Below are 11,234 nucleotides of genomic sequence, written 5' to 3'. Positions count from 1 at the left end.
TTTATTTAACTTTATTTATTTATTTAAATTTGACCAGAGAGGGGCAAAGGGAGAGAGAGTGAGAGATAATGCACAGGCAAGAGAGAGGGAAAGTGAGAAAGCAAGCCACTGGGTCCAGGACTGGAACCACAGTCAGCCATGTGGGAGTCCAGCACTCTAACACCACCTGCCAACCCCTTAAGTGGTATTTTAAAAATAATATTCAGGGACCAGCAGGTGGCATAGTAGTTAAGGCACGGGACATGGCAGACCATGGATCAGGTCCCAGGCTTGATGGCTTAAAACTTACTCCAGGGGTATGTGTGTGTGAATGTGTGTGTGTGCCCAAAATCCCATGAGGAGAATGGAGAAAAAGGAATTATGGCATGTCCATCCCCTTCTCCCGAACTGATTTCTCATGTTCCCACTCACTGTCTCTCTCCAGAGAATATGCATTCCTTTGACAAAAACCTTAAAATATAATAATAGTAATAATAATATTCATAATTACAAAGGAAATAAGTGAGAAGATGGAAGTTTACTGGATCTGAGATCATATGAAGTTTTAATGAAATATATTCCAATTCAGAATATAAACTTCTTTGGAGAAAGTGTCCTCATTTTTCCTTATAGTGCCCTGCATTATAGAATTACACCAATCTAGGTTAAAGTGTTAAGGAGAATAGCCCTGATTTTGTGGCATTGCAAGTATATGTAGAATTTGACCAATTTAAAGTCCACCACTTAGTAACAGTAAATAAATAAATAAATATCTATGTTCTCTGAGAGTCAAACTCTTGTAACAGAGGTTCTCCTGTAGGAAGGCTTTAATATGTCTACCTGAATGGGAAAGTCAAAACATGGGGAAATGCTTCCTCCAGGAAAAATAAAGAAACATAGTAATATCTACCCATATATCTGTTATTTATATTTCCTGAAAATTACTATATATGTTTTAGTTTTGCTGACTATCCTCTCGTTTATCCCTGCTCCTTGGAACTCTCTAATTAATCTCACTAATGCTAAATCCTAAGACTCCATCTCCACCTGTTTCTCTTTCCAGAAATAGACATGAAAACTTTCCACTTTTTGGTGGAATACCTCCCTCCTTGGATGAGCCCCTGGTGTCTGTTCTCAGCCACCTTTGGGGACCTTCTCAGAGAAATATTCCTTTTCTCCCTGTATAACACTAGGGAGAGACATCTTGTTCATTTCTGTTTGTTTGTTTGGTTATTATGCATTCAAACACTGAATGTCATTACAGCTTATAAAATGAATTTTCCCAGCATGAATACACTGTATTAGTTCAGTTAAAGGTATCAGGCACTTTATCATCAACAGATAAATTTTCATTTTTGTTTCTTAAATGTTTTGCTTCTTTCTTTTCCCTCTTGATTCCCTCCCTCTCACCAACATCTTACAGGTCAGGCATAAATCCTTTCATACTTCAAGAATCTGCACAAAGATGACAAATGAAAATATCAGAGATGGAACTTGGACCGTTGGAGCTACTTACCACTGCTTACACAGAACTTCTGTTAGTTTTTTCCTATTTAAAAGTCATCACCAGATTTAATCAACCACTGAGACACTGTGAATAATTTGGGAGAGGACAAGAGATAAATTTTTTCCCAATTCAAATTGCTCCCTCATGTACCTGAGATCTGAACATCACCTGCAATCCCCAAGATACTACCTCATATAAGCTGGTCTTTCAAACACACCTTTTACTAATTCTATTGATTCCAAATATATCTTGAAACAATCAGTATGGCAAGGTTTGTCTGGGATGCTTCTGAAATATTCTTTTCACATCTTTTACTCTTTTAATTCTTTTTTCTTTAATTTCAGTCTTTTGTTCTCATCCATGTATAAATCTGGCATCATTCTCCCAAGTGTTCGTTAAAATAATGCCAACATCTTTCATTCTAAACAGTGACTGAGAGCTCAGATTTATTTTCCTGTCTAGAATTTATTTATCTCTCTGCCTAGAATACCATCTAGAATTTAAATGATGACTTTGTTCTTGTTCATTGAAGAAATCCCTGGAATCAGTCTGAACTGCTCTTTAGGATGACAAGGAAAGGCGAGTTCCTTTCTTTGTGACACTCCCAAGATCATGTAATACAAATAACTGTCATGTTTATTCACATAAAATCTGTATTAGAATATTAGAAAAAAAATTTCTTCAGAAATTCTACACTATTCTTAGGTGAGACTCCTTACTCACCAAAGACATTGGGGCCAGGTTCCCCTGGTCAATAAAAGTAGAAAAGTGGAAGAAATTTTTAGAATAACTGTATCCACAAAAATCAAAGCCATCCATATAGAACAAATTTAGCATTTCACTTTGCTTGCATAGATTCCAGGTCAACTATTCTCTTTCAACAGATTATCCATGATAATTTACAGATTTACTCATGAAGGTTCCTCAAAAGTAGCCTCTACATATGCTTATGCTTCACCATCACTGGGTCTAGCAGAAGTCACATGAAACTGAACACTGTCCTATTGTTTGTCCATGCACACAGGTAACTTAGACTTGGGTCTAAGGTGCATATGAGCTTGGTCTGACTAATTTATTAATAGAATTTTAGAATTTTAGAATTTAAGCTTGGTAGTGAAATAGTAGAATTGAGATGAGCCTAGAAGGTATATGAGTGTTTGAATATTGAATCAGTGCGGGAACCAGCAGTTAGCATAATGGCTATGTTGCTGGAATCCCATGTAGTCAACCGCGGTTCACATCCCAGACCTGGTGGTTTAGAACTCACTCTGGGCGTGTGTGCGTGCGTGCCCAAGATCCCGAGAGGAGAATGGAGGAGAAGGGATTGCGGCGTGACCATCCCCCGTGGGGAGTGATTTCTCGCTTTCTGTCTCTATGTCTCTGTCTGGCGAGCGCATGCGCCCTGTAGCGAAAACCTCTCAAAAAAAAAAAAAAATTGAATCGGTGGAATAAAGGAAGAGAACATTTGAGTGAATAACAATATGATCAAAAACACAGAAATAAGTAAACCTTTCTGGCATTAAAAACGGCAAAAATAACTGGAAGATAAATTAAAGATAAATGAGTAACAACTCTGAATGTCAGGATAAGAAAACTGATCCTTACTTCTGTGAGTTCTAAAAAACTGAGCTAAGCATTAGGGGGAAAAATAAAATTTATTTTTGGGATCTATTTGTTGCCAACATGATTTAATAGCATATTATTCAAGGGTAAAATGAGGATACATTTCTGGCCCAGAAATACTTTATAAAATTTCTGTGAGAATAAACAGGGAAAGCGAGAAAAAGTGCTCTGCATACAGAAACAGTTTTTTTATTAAAATTTAATGCACTGTTTAAGAAGAAACCCTATATTACTTAGAACAGAAAAAATTATGAGAAGAGAAAATGTTTGGAACAAACAGATATATAACATTTCATTGAAACATAATGATTTTAAGTAATTTAGAGCATGCAGTGAAAATTAAATTAAATTAATGGGTAAGGTAAGTGAGCCAAAAATATCATTTGTTCAGTAAATCCATGTGAAACAGGAGTAGAGCTCTCTGATGTTTGTGAAGACTATGATCAAAGATTGGTGCATTAATGCAAAAAGATACAAACTCTTACTAGAATATATTGAGGGAAGTTTTAAGATGTCACAGCCCAAGTTGGGGCAGAGAAGGGAGGAATATATGAAAAGACAAGATGATGTTCTAAATGATGGAGAAAATCATAGATGTTCTAACTCCTTTTTCTATTTTATTCCAAGGATGTATCTTCTACAAACGGCCTTGAGTAATCACAGCACCATCACTGAGATTATTCTCACTGGGCTGTCTGGTGCCCCCACATTAAGACTCTGCTCTATCAGTTGTTCCTGGAACTATACCTCCTGACCATGATGGAGAACTCAATGACGTTGCTGGTGATCAGGGCTGACTCTCACCTCCAAACCCCTATACTTCTTCTTAAGTAATCTGACGTTCATAGACCTTTGCTTCTCTTTTGTCACTCTGCCTAAGCTACTGGAGGACCTTCTATCTGAAAAGAAAACCATCATAGTAGAAGGCTGACTCAAATCTTCTTTGTGTTTTCCCTTCAGGGACTGAAGCCTGTCTGCTTTCGATGATGGTCTAGGATTACTATGCTGCCATCTGCTACCCACTGCTCTGCATCCAGGTGATGAGTAGTCTGTATGAGACTGGTGTTGGTCTAGTGGAGCTTGGCCTCTGTTAATGCAGTTATCACTGTGCTCTTGGCTGTTAACCTGGACTTCTGTGATGCTCCAAACCATACACCACTACACCTGTGAGCTGCCTGCTCTTTTCCCCCTGTCTTGCTCTGATATCTCCATCATAATCAATTAATATCATGTCCTGCTCCAGTCTATTGTGTGGACTTGGAAACTTTATCTCAATGATCTTTTCCTATGCTCATATATCTCTACCATCTTAAGCATCAGCTCCACAACAGACAGAAGCAAGGCCTTCTCTTGATCCTCACACTTCATTGGACTAATCCTTTTTTTTTTGGTTCAGGTTTTCTTTGCTAACTCGTGCCTTCCTCTAGTTCTCCTCTAGATTTGCTCTTGTCCTTAGAGAACAGCGCAGTCACACCGATGTTAAATCCTCTCATCTACAGCATAAAGAACAAGTTTAAGACAGCTATGAAAAAGACTTTGAGGTAATGTCTCTAACGTGTAAGATGGTAGACAACTGAACCAAGAAAAAATGAGGAAAACCATACACAGACAAAATAAGAAATTCAACAGAAAGAAAGAATTTTTTTAAAATTTTTTAGCTTTATAAAAAAATTCTTCATAAGCTCTCATTTGTGTTTGACTGTAGTGAATAGAATTGATCATCATCTATTCCCCCTCTTTATATTGGTGTTCAAGGTTCAGTTCATGGACGATGGTTTACCACATTCTATGCACTCTCAGTTCATTCTTACATCCATTCTTGTGGTTTTAACTCCCAGCCTAAAGCCAAAACCAACATCTTCAGGTAAGACTGTTTCCTATAGTACCTCTCTTATTCATCTGGATAATTGACTTATCACCCTTTACATCCCAATGGCGCTTCAATCTCAACAAGTTCAAAATATATCATTTTTCCTTTTAAGCTGACTTCTTGTATTATTTGCTGTCTCAGTTGTTGGCAATACCATCTACCCATTTCCCAAATGAGGACACAGTAGTCATTCTCCACTCAACTTTCTCCCTCATTTTCCATGCCAACAACCACTGAGTCCTTCCAATTTTACTTTCTACATAGTTCTTGAAGTTGACCAGTCCTCATTATCTTTGCTATATAATCAAGGAATATAATCTCTTAATCCAATCTTTTCACCCTAGTCCTTCACCTCCTGCTATATACCTGCACGCACAGACTAGAATCATCAATTTAACGTATGAATCTGACCATATCACTTTCCCTTGCTAAATAATAAAGTTTAAGTCTTATCTTACAAAGAAACAAACTCTGTAATCTGGCTTGCCTCTCTTGATACTTCCTACATAAAAAATTATAAACCAATGGGCCAGGCAGGTGGTACAGTTGTTAAGGCAGCTAGATACCACATGTTAAACTGTGTGGTTTGAGTCTTGGACCTGGTGGCTTGAAATATGTAAGTGTGTGCCAAAAATCCCAAGAGGAGAGGGAGGAGAAAGGATTTTGGTGTGGTCATCGCCCTTGGGGAGGGGGGTGCTTCTCACTTTTTCCCTCACTATCTCCCATTCTCTCTCACTCTTGCTCTCTCTCACTCTCTTTAGTACATGCACTCTATAGCTATAAGTAGAAGTGATATAGATAGAGATAGATAGATAGATGATAGATAGATAGAGATAGATGATAGATAGATATCAAGTCTGAGAGGTGGATAGTAGTGCAGTAGTGAAGCATGACTCTCTGCAAGGCAGATCCACATGCAAGAGTTGACAGTTCATATTCAAAAACCTCTCTGGGTGTGTCAGGCACACTTGTGCCCATGATCTGGGCTGGCAGAAACAGGGTGGGTCAGGGCCCTGTCAGAGGTGATATATCTCTGTCTCTTTGTCTTAATGACTTATGGAATAAGTAAACTTCTTTAAAAAAAATTATAAGCCAGAAAAAAATGAATTTTTTCCAACTGGCATATAATAAGACTACTGGGATCTATGTTACTTAAAAACAATGTATACATTTGTAAATTCTTAAACATTTAAAGTAGATGTGATTTTCACAAACTGTAAAACTCAAGTCAGTTAATGATTATAAGGATTGGATGAGTATTCAACAGTCATGATGAAGTCTTGCTAAAACTGAACAAATATATTACAGTCTAAGTCAAACATATTCAATTTCTCTAGAATTTAAATTCCAAGTCCTGTGATGATGTTTTACTTGGAAACCTTCAAGCAGTGAGTCATTTTCTTGAAGGGATGTCTAAATAACAAAGATATGGTCCCTCTCTACTATTCTTCCCATTCTTCCCATGTCCTAGATTTACGATATCTCTTGTTTTGGGGGATTTTGTGTTTGTCTTTTTCTAGGATCCTATTTACATTTATTGTTAAAATAAATTTTCCAGGAGCTGAAAGAGGGCATGGTGGTTAAGGCGCTGGACCCCCACATGACTGACAGCAGTTCGAGTCTCAGACCTGGAGGCTTGCTTACTTTATCGTTTTCTCTCTCTCTCTCTCTCTCTCTCTCTCTCTCTCTCTGTCCCTCTCTGATAAAATTTAAATAAATAAAGTTAAATAAAATAATTTTTAAAAAATAATAAAATAAATTTAAAAATAAAATTTTGATTACTTGAGTAGGAGTTATCCCCTGAAACCAAATATTCTGACTAGAATATGCTCACATTATTTGCTTTTGTATTTGAGAATGAGGACTTCAGGGTACACTTCAATCTCTGTTCAATTTCCTTGTCTTTTGCTTTTTTACATTCATTCTGTCATGCAAAAGAAAAAGTTCAGAAGCACTGCAATTTTTGTCTCCCTAGTTACAAAGGAATATTCTCTAGGTGAATTTCCATCACATTCGCAATTATGATTGTCTACTTGCATGACTTTAGGAATGTGCATGTTTAAGAGAGTTATATGTAAGAATGTTCAAAGGTTTAATAATCAGTTAAATTGGCAAAGTCCTCAGAGGGATTGAAAGCACCAATCATATAAGAAAGCTAAATACAGTTGTAGTAGAAAGTTTAGGCTAATACACATTTATGTAGGGGGCTTTTTCAGTGATTTGTCTTGAGGTGAATTGGTTTGGTCCAATTTATCCTCGGACTATCTACATCTACTGACTGGTTTCTCACGCTTGGAAGTATTCTTTTTCCATAAGTGCAATAGCAGTATCACGGGCAGTGGTGGTAGAGTGGAGCCAACCTTCAGAGCATTGAGAAAATAGGAAGAATATAAAGCAGTTAATACAAACAACACTGTCAATGAATTCAGAATTAGAGAATGAGGGGTCAGAGGGTAGTCTAGTGGTTAAGGCTCTGGACTTCCATGTTGTGAACTATAATTCGAGTTCCAGTCCTGGCAGCTTGAAACTCATACCGGACACATGTATGTGCATGCCCAAAATCCCAAGAGGAGAATGGAGAAAAAGGGATTGCAGTGTGGCCATCCTCCCTGGGGGGTGATTTCTCGCTTTCTCTCTGTCTCTGTCTGTCTGGCGAGCGCATGCGCTCTATAGCAAAAACCTCTCCCAAAAAAAAAAGAAGTTCAAACAGAAAAGCTGCCAGAGAAGCACTTTAGATTAGTCTGCTTAGATCCAATATCCACTCACAGACTAAGCACTGTGGATAGGGGACTTGATCCTGTACTTGTCTGTACCTAAGTGATGGGCCCCTCAGAGGATGGATATTGGTCTACCTTGGTTGGAGGACATGTTGGCCCAGAGATTGGGAGGTCACCACTAAATCTTGCCCTTTTTCATCTTCATTGCTCATTTCTACCATGTCTTCATTCTTCAATCACATTTGAATGTGAGGTCACATCTTCCTGCCAATCTCACTTCCTGATTGTCATAATAGGAAACTTCAACATTTATGTGGGTGAATCATCTAAAAGCCCAGTATTAGATTTATATAATGTTGTAAGTCCATCTACGGTACCTCAACTTGATTTCAGCATTGTGCTGATATGGTGACCCGCAAAATCTGATCATTTTATCTGAATAGCACCCACACTGTTCTCCCTAGCCTTAGACGATAATCTTCCCTCCTTCCAGCTTCTTACTTTTTCACTTGCATGTGAATGGTTTTTTGTTGTTGTTTTTATTTTTTAAGGTTTTTGCCGTATGATGTGTGTGCTTGTTGGAGAGAAACAGTGAGAGAGAACATGATAAATCACCTCCCAGTGGGAACGGCCATGCCACAGTCCCCTCTCCTCCATTCTCCTCTTGGTATTTTTGGGCATGCCGGCGTGAGTTTCAAGCTGCCAGGTCCGGGATTCAAACTGCAGTCAGCCACCACACCACCTGCTGGTCTCCTACTGTGACTCTTTTTAAATTCCAGTTTCACGTTTCCTTTCTTTGCATTCACAAGCCCACCTACTTTCTCTATTTCCGTGTCCAGGACAGGAACAACAGTGAAATTGGGTTTATGCTTCAAACATAACGTGACCCTCAGCACTATCATTGTCCTTCTTGAACTGAACAAGGAGACCCCAGCAGATGGTCTTCCTATACACTTGTCAGAGACTCTCTTAATCATTTTCCTCCATGTCCAAAATCTTTATCTGCATATAACTTTAACATTTTGCTTCAGTGTCAGTGAAAACTCTGTGAGGGGGACAAAAGCATTCTCTACCCATTTGGTGTGTCTGCATATGCGTACATGTATGTATTTGGTTTGTGTAAATACTTACCACCTCCTCACAAACCTGGCTACATCAGTGTTTCCTATTCTATTATATAAGTTTAAGTTCTCCAGTTTTACTGGTTCATTTTCTATAGGTATAATCATGCTCCTTTTCTCACATTTAAAATGAAATAACGGCCCAGGCTCAGTGATACACTAGTAGTGCCACCACCTGGGAGGCTGGAAACTGCACGGAAGACCTAGGTTTGGTTCCAAGCCCGATCTGAACACACCGGACATAGTTGCACATGCTTGTAATCCTAGTCAATTTGGAACTATATATTTTTTTCTCTCTCTTTTTCTCTCTCTCCCCTCTCTCTCTCTCTCTCTCTCTCTCCCTCTCTCTCTCTCTCTCTCTCTCTCTTTTTGTCTTTCCCTTCTCTTTTTCTTCTCCCCTCTCTGTTTTCTCCTCCTCCCCCACATAAAAAAGTGAAATAAAATAGTAATCTTCCCTCAGAAAAGTTGCCCTCTGCCTTCTCTTTCTCCTGTATTAAAAAGTCATATTCATCCATTCATAAAATACTCATTCACTCCCCAGTCCCTGTGGAGGTAAAAGATAAATAAAGACACAGCCTTCGTCTTCAGGCACACTGTCTATGGGAAATGACAGATACATAAACACCAATAGTATGATGCAATTTCAGACTGTGCAGTCTTACTACCAGAGTTCAGAGGACAATACGTAATACCATCTGGGTGACCAACCTCACAGGAAACTTAGCCAAAGCGATGAACTGACTCTTAAAGGAGGGCCCTTGCACTGTGCCTCTAGTTCCTGTGGTCCTTATCTTCTGTGACTGAGGCAGTTTGGTACCACTGACAGTGCATTCTTTCTCTTGAAATTCTGATTTTTAGGTTTTCTGGGTTCTCCCTTGATCTAAAGCCACTCTGCCACAGTCTAATTGCAGTTTTTACTTCATCTACAACCTCCTTAAATGATGCTATTCCCTATCATTCTGTCTTTGGAAATCTTTCTGCCTTACATTTTTTTTTTCCTGGCATTATTTTATTCATCTCCATGGTTTTAATGACCACTCATGGTTCTGGTTCCCTGATTTGTATCTTTAGCCCAAACTAACCTCCTGATCATACACCTCCTCATCTTCCCAGATGCTATACATCTATTTCCAGTGCAATACACACCAAAAAAGACACTAATTCATACTTTCAAAGCTTAGACATTTACTAAAATACCTATCATGAACCAAGATTCCATAAAATCTACCTCCATTATGTCATCCCCATGCACGTATCACACTAACCAATGTAAAAGCCTCATAATCTTGCTTATTGCACATGGCTGGTGGCATAAATTAAACTGTGATTATCAGAAAAATGTATTGCATGAATATCATGCTTTACAACTAATGATATCTTCATTTTCATTGCCTCACTTAATTTTTAAAAAAGACTGGGTCAGGTCAGATATTCACAAATATATCTTAGCTCTGAGTATGTTTTTTTTTAATCTGTCTTTAAGAAAAAAGGGGAAGGTTAATATTTTCCTTGACAAAAATGAAAGATAACTTTTTTAAAAGACTGGGTCAGATAAGATATTCACAAACACGTTTTTTTAAATCTGTCTTTAAGAAAAGAGGGAAAGGTTGATATTTTCCTTGACAAGAATGAAAGAGCTCCTTGGACTCTTTCAAGACACCTAGAGTTAAGTAATTGCCACCTACTTTGTGAAATCTACCAAGGTTATTTTATGGGAAATTCATTATTTCTTCAAGTGACCAGTTGCCATCTCTCTTTTAATTATTGTTTTAGTTGTTCCTCTAGGTCCAGCATATGCTTTCTGGTTTATTATTCAATGTTAGTATCATATGCCTTCATTGACTACACTTGATCACTCATACTTCCTACTTCCCTTTGTTATTTCATACCATACATTTCCTACTTACAAAGATAATAAGCAATAAAATATTCTTTTAATCTTATGTAATAAAAAAAAAAGTGGAAGTGATAAATAAGAATTGCCCTAGCCTAACTGGGAGATTTAGAAAAAATTATCTTACTCACCTATTCCCCTATTTCCCCTACTCTCAATAAGACTACATGAACAGTTACTGCCCAATCATCCATTTCCTCAGTAACAACAATAAAATTGCTCCTACCCCTCACCTAACAACTCTAAGTTCCATATTGTCATAGATGTTCAAGACTTTTGCCTTTGTTTAAATTTTTTTTTTTCAACAAGAAAAAGAGAGAAGGAAAGTAAGAAAGTCATCCCCTCCCCCTGGTAAGGAATGACCATACCGTAATAATTTCTGCTCCATTTCTCCCTCCTTTCAGGATGTTGGGCATGCACACACAGGTGTCTCACCTGTTTTTCAAGTCACTGAGTCCAGGACCCCAACTGCTCAGTCAGCCATGTGGGATCCAGCTGCCCTAATCACTGCACCCCAGATTGG

The 11,234-nt window shown here is 38.1% G+C and overlaps 1 non-coding gene and 1 pseudogene across 1 annotated transcript; both read left to right on the top strand.

Annotated features, from left to right (window-relative positions):
* The first annotated feature begins 3,548 nt into the window (after positions 1-3,548).
* Positions 3,549-4,654, top strand: LOC102489511 (olfactory receptor 8S1-like; annotated as a pseudogene).
* A 5,747-nt stretch (positions 4,655-10,401) lies between these two features.
* LOC114006096 (U6atac minor spliceosomal RNA) lies at positions 10,402-10,528 on the top strand. Its single transcript, XR_003547858.1, has one exon. It is a non-coding gene; the product is annotated as a U6atac minor spliceosomal RNA (small nuclear RNA).
* The last annotated feature ends 706 nt before the right edge of the window (positions 10,529-11,234 follow it).

Source organism: Tupaia chinensis, unplaced genomic scaffold (genome assembly GCF_000334495.1).
Source record: "Tupaia chinensis unplaced genomic scaffold, TupChi_1.0 Scaffold145652_1, whole genome shotgun sequence".
Taxonomy (NCBI): domain Eukaryota; kingdom Metazoa; phylum Chordata; class Mammalia; order Scandentia; family Tupaiidae; genus Tupaia; species Tupaia belangeri.
Note: the sequence above shows the minus strand (reverse complement) of the source record. Positions and strands in the feature narration are given on the sequence as shown.